The following is a 6,233-nucleotide window of genomic DNA, read 5'->3' as shown; positions in this document are numbered from 1 at the left end:
ACTCACCTCGATTCAATAAAGTCAGTTTTGGTTTCCCATGTTCCAGTTCAAACAGCAAACCGTCCCTGGTCACAGAAAACACCAGAAATCACATTTCTTTCTTTTCCTTAGCAAAAACTAATACACTTGAGGTTAATTTTATTAAGTATACTTCAGCATAGCAAGCATAGGCCATGTATGTGTAGGAAATATACTGAACTAAATAAAATGTATATCCAGAAAGATGAATGGGGTATTTATAAGATCAAGGGCAAAATGGATTGAAGAGGGAGAAAAAAATATTGTTTATTTTTGTAATCTTGAAAAAAGAAGACAACAAAAAAATACACTGAAAAAAACACATTTTTGCATCAGTAATATATACTAAATTATTCCTCATATTATTTACATAATAATTCAAATATTATGCAAATACATAGATCTTTCTAGTAAAGAAGTTAAGTTTACTTATTTTTTATAAGTAATCAAAAATGTTGATTGTTTATTAGTAAGATGTACTTTTCAAATTGTTCTAATCACTTTTAATCACTAATCACTCATTAATATTATGTAAATTTTATTAGAGAAATTTACGTTTGCTCTATTTACTTAAGATTTGATAATAACCGTACTTGTGGACGTAAGTAAATTTTACTAGATTGTTGTTGGTAGTTTTTATATTTATAAATGCAGTAAAATTTAATCAAGAATTGTTAGTGCAAATTGTTACGAGGATTTTCTTAAGTAAATCTTATTAGTTTTTTTTTCAGTGTACATACCGGTAATTAATTCAATATTAATAAATGATATTGAAGTTACTGATGAGAAGTTAATTTCAAAGGAAATACATAGATTTTATGAAAACCTCTACACTTCCAAATTTTCTAAAGTGAATTGTCAAACTTTTTTAGATTAAATTGAATCCCATATTCACAAAATTGATGATAGTTCCAAACAAATTTGAGAAGAAATTTTAACTGCAGAAGAGCTTGACAAAGCAGTTGAACGCGGCTCCTGGTCCAGATGGACTAACAGGAAACTTTTATCAACACTTTTGGGAAGACATAAAGGAATTACTACTTGAGGTTTTCTCTGAAATATTTGAAAGTTGTGTCCTCCCCCCTACAATGAGACAAGGTGTCATTATTTCAATTCCAAAACCAGATAAAGACCCCAGAATTATTGAGAATAAGAGACCAATTACACTTAGAAATTCAGATTACAAATTATTAATTTATATTTTCTCAATATGTCTTCAATCTGGAATCTCAAATATCGTTGCAGAAACCCAATCTGGATTTTTAAAGGGAAGATCAATCCACAATAACATTAGATTAGTTTTGGATATTCTGGAATATAGAGATTTAATAATTGATAATGGTTTCATCCTTTTCTTAGACTTTTATGAAGCCTTTGATTCTGTGGAACATAATTTCATATTTGCTGTTTTGGAGAAGTTTGGTTTCGGAGTTAGATTTATCAATTTAGTCAGAGGTTTATATCAGAATATCAGCAGTTGCGTTTTACTTCCTAAAGGAACTACTCCTCGATTCAATATAAATGTTGGTATTCCTCAGGGTTGTCATATATAGCCTTACCTTTTCATATTAGTGACGGAAATGTTGGCAATTTATCTAAAAAACTGTGGAGACATAAAAAATGAGACCTCTTTGGTACAGAAATCATTATAAGCCAACTGGCAGACGACACTACCCTGTCTCTTAAAGATGACAAACAAATTCAAACAGTTATCAATAAAATTACTAATTTCTCTGCTGCTTCAGGACTAACATTGAACCTAAAGAAATGTGAACTTTTAGCAATTCATGACACACATCTGAAAGCAATTTGTAACATCCCTATAAAAGCTGAAATTAAATATTTAGGTATCATTATAACAAAAAAGCAAAAATTAAATTCAACTCTAGATACTAAGAGTAAACTTAAAGAATGTAAAACAAAAGTAAACTTATGGCTTCAGAGAGATCTTTTTATATTAGGACGAATATATTTATCAAAAATGGAATGTTTATCTAGGTTAATCTATCCATCTTGTTGCACAGCAATCTCAAAAAGCTTGATCAAAACTATAAACACTTTAAACTTCAATTTTATTTGGAAAAACAAGCCACATTATCTCAAAAAAGGTCACATGGTTAAAGAAGTTAAAGATGGCAGCTATAGATTTTGATTGTCTTAATGGAACCTTAAAGATTAATTGGTTGAAATCTTGGATTCAAAACTCCCACTTATTTTGGTACTGTGTTCCGAATTATATTTTTAACAAATTAGGTGGATTAAAACTACTTCTTCTCTCAAATTGTAATATTCTTAAATTACCCATCAAACTATTAGACTTCCATAAACAAGTGGTACTTTATTGGCAGTTATTGTATGTTCACAAATACTCTCCTCATCTAAACATAATGTGGAACAATAGATTTATTTTACATTGAAATAAATCTTTATTTTATAAACAATGGTTTGAAAATGATATCTGGTCAATTATCCACTTAATGGACTGACAAGGAAGCATATATGAACAATTCTGCAACAAATATAATTTTAAACCTCTTTTATCTGAATTCATTAAACTACACAAAACATTACCTAAAGAATTTATTAACCAAACACGTAATGTAATAACATATTACTCTATAAATCCACAATTAATGGGATCTCAGTTATTGACAAAAAGTGTACAAACCACTTTATCAGACAAATTCTCACTGAGCACTTTTTCCCTGGGTAATGTTAATAAGAATAACATAGCTCACAAATTTAATCAAACATTCATTGTTAAATTAAGAACATTAAACTTCCAATCCAACCCAAAGTTAAAGAAACACATTTTAAAATTATGAACTCCATTTACCCATCCAGAGATTTATTGAAAAAACGATTCAAAGTTGAGAACAACTTATGTTCCTTCTGTGAAAACTCTGTTCAGACAATAGACCATTTATTTTTTGGCTGTTCCAAAACACAGCTTCTCCGGAATAACATACACAGTTGGATATATATCCAAAAATTAAAATTCCAGGTTCTTTAACTCTAGAGGATATTACATTTGGAGCTCTACTACCATCCAAAACAGAAGAACTCTGCTATAATTTAGTCCTACGTTGAGCCAAGTTTTTCCTACACAAACAAAGAGGGCTGAAAAGAGGATTTCCATCTTTAAGAGTTGTTTTCACTGAACTGAAATTTTATTTGAAATCTTTAAGATACATTGAATCTCAAAAGAAAATATATGATACATTAATAGCATTATCAATGATGTAAAATCCAAATGTACTGTATATGAAAGTGTAAGAACAGTGTTATTTAAGTTGACACCTGCGCCACCTTGCAGACTATTTGTTTGTTTAATGACTTTCTTGTTCTCTTCTTCATCTTTTCATTGTTGTGCTTTATTATGGTTTGATGGCTGTAAACACTGTCGGATTTTTTTTGTTTTTACCGCTTAAGCCATGTCCTGTCATGTTCAGTTGTTCACTAAAAAAATTTTAAAAAGGGGGTGTCAAACTCTAGTCCTCGAGGGCCGACGTCCTGCTGGTTCTCCAGAATCCTGCCTTATCAGCTGCTGGCTACCTGGATCAGGTGTGTTTAGCCAATAAGAATTTTCTATGCCAGCTTGGTGGTTGGAAATCATGTAGGACACCGGCCCTCGAGGGCTGGAGTTCAACACCTGTGGGCTAAAGTGATGGGAGAGCCGGTGCTTTCTGCCGTGACTGTATACTCCCGCAGATGCATGATGATCTCACGGAGCTGCGGAACTCCAGCTCCTCGTGTGTGTTTCTTTGTGTGGTTGTTTGCTTCCCTTTCCAAAATGAAGACATCTTTCTAACTTTACCGAACGGACAACAGCAGACATCTCCATGTTTAGCTTAGCCAGCTAACGTTTGCATCAAAACACAGACTTACCCGATATTCATGACTATAATCCGTGAAAACCGTAAGAGCAGTTGGTACAAACAAAATGTAATAAAAAGGACCAAAATCGATTATTTCCTGATACGATCGTTAAAAAGTCTCGCGGAGCTCATAGAGGAGCGCACGCGCCATCACCATCAACAGACGTTGGTTACTAGCCAGCGGCGAAGAACAACGTCACTTCTGATTGGCTGATTTAAATCTGCCTTTAAATTCACTAGCCAATCTGAAATCTTCACATGAAAGTCAGACAGTACAATGTATTTTGCTTAAAAAAATTCCCAGGGGAGTGTTTAGGAATGACTGAGGAAGTCTAGAAGTTTGTCAATCCTGATGTTAATGATATTCATATTCAGTTTCCATTAATCCAGTAATGTCTCCTGAATTTTCGATCCAATGAGATATTTGTTAGGGATTCCCATTGACCAAATATGACTTTATATTCTCATACACATTTGTCAGGGTTTTATCATCACCCTCAAACTATATTGATCTTTCTCTCCAATGATAATTCTGTTGTCAAAAGAATTAGTGTTTTTATAAGCAGTTTAGTTGACGTGGGAATGTTGTGTGTGGTTGTTTGTCTCTGTGTTCCTGTGATGGACAGGAGAGTTAACCCCACCTTTGTCTGACAGCAGCTGTAAGAATCCAATGACCCTGTGACCCCACCAGGACATACTGGGCTTAGAATGGATCAAGAAATTATTATAAAGATACAGTCCATCCAAGGTATCCAAGATTAAAAACAAGGAGGTGCCCTAGGCATATACTATCATTATACAGTCTATGGGAGGTACCAGTTTTGATGAAGACTTCTAGGATACATCAGATGATGAGGATGACTTTTCAGTTGACCAAAATGAGAATGGGCTGTATTAATGTTACTGTCAGCGGTGCTGAAATCAGTGGAATTAATCAGCTACTTGTATTTTATTGATTGAATAATCAACGTTTGTGAAATATCTTTATTCTTTAATATTACTCCGAAACACTCTTCATATTAAATTCCTCCACTACAGTACAAAATGGACAACATTTCTTTGTTTTTAGTAGAAACTACAGGGTTGTATGTTTTAGGCTTTTACATGTTTCAAGCATGCAAACAGCTTTTTAACACATTGTGAAAAGCGAATGCAAATGGTTAACTGAAATTCAGAGTGAATGGTGTATCTCCAGGTTTATAGAAAAAAAGGAACACCCAGTCAACATACTGTTACACTTCATTCTTTATTAGATAGAAAGAGATTCTATGAAAATATTTAAAGATTTAACATTTTTGGTCAGTTTCTAAACTTGCCATGTTTTGGAGTTGCAGTCATCTCTTTATTATTATGTCAAACAAAAATGTATTTGATTTCAATTGAAAAAGGGAAGAATGGCCTCTATTAGATGGTAAGTAAATGACAGGACAGAGTGAGCCCTGCAATGCAGATCTGTGAGAAATCAAAGGGAGGTGAATCTAGCACATCTTATTTTCTTCTGCTCACTTTCATTGACATTTGTGAAGTGAAGACTAAATGAGCATTTTTTATATAGATATGATTTGCTGATGCCTCTTCATCAGTCTTCTGGATCAGAAAATCAGTGAACATTTTCATCAGCTTTTAAACCTGATAATTGCTGCTCTAAATCACCTAACTTTAAAATGTTGAAAGTTATGCCTGTAGGACTGTTGGTCAATATGAAGTCATGTTAACTTAATGTTGGTTTTAATAAAATGGAAGCTAGTGTGCATGATAATAGATAATAGATGTAGAAAACACCAGATTCAGTTCTGACAAAAATTAAAGAAATAAATAACATCATTTTAACTCAGTTTTTCAAGGACTGAAAAGTCCGATTTTTTTAGGCTTTTTTGTGCTGAATGGAATAAGAAAACTCAATGAAAAAGTTCCTGTTCAGCAAATGGTGTATACTTGTATAGCGCTTTTTTGCCTTCCTTGAAGGCCCAAAGTGCTTCACAGTCACAGACCCATTCACCGCTCAATCATGGCCACCAAGTAACAAGTAAAAAATGCAATTTTTGAACACTCACCTTCAATAAGCAGCTGTTTTATCAAATGTCTTAAAAACATGCTTTGAATCTACATTAATTTCTTGATTTTTTTTTAAGTGATTTTTGCTGTGAAAGAGAGAGTTTACCAACATTTTCTTAAATTACCTCATTAGCTTAAAACCAGATGCTTAATATCAAGTGTCTAATCCTGTTTGAATAAGTGATGACAATAAGAGTAACATGAGCTACTTTACTGTCAAAACAGTAATTTCTGATCACCTACCGCTCATTTAATGTTTTCCAAATATCATTAATCAGTTTC

Source organism: Oryzias melastigma, unplaced genomic scaffold (assembly GCF_002922805.2).
Source record: "Oryzias melastigma strain HK-1 unplaced genomic scaffold, ASM292280v2 sc00246, whole genome shotgun sequence".
NCBI classification, from domain to species: domain Eukaryota; kingdom Metazoa; phylum Chordata; class Actinopteri; order Beloniformes; family Adrianichthyidae; genus Oryzias; species Oryzias melastigma.
The sequence above is the reverse complement of the archived record's forward strand: the minus strand, read 5'-3'. Positions refer to the sequence as shown.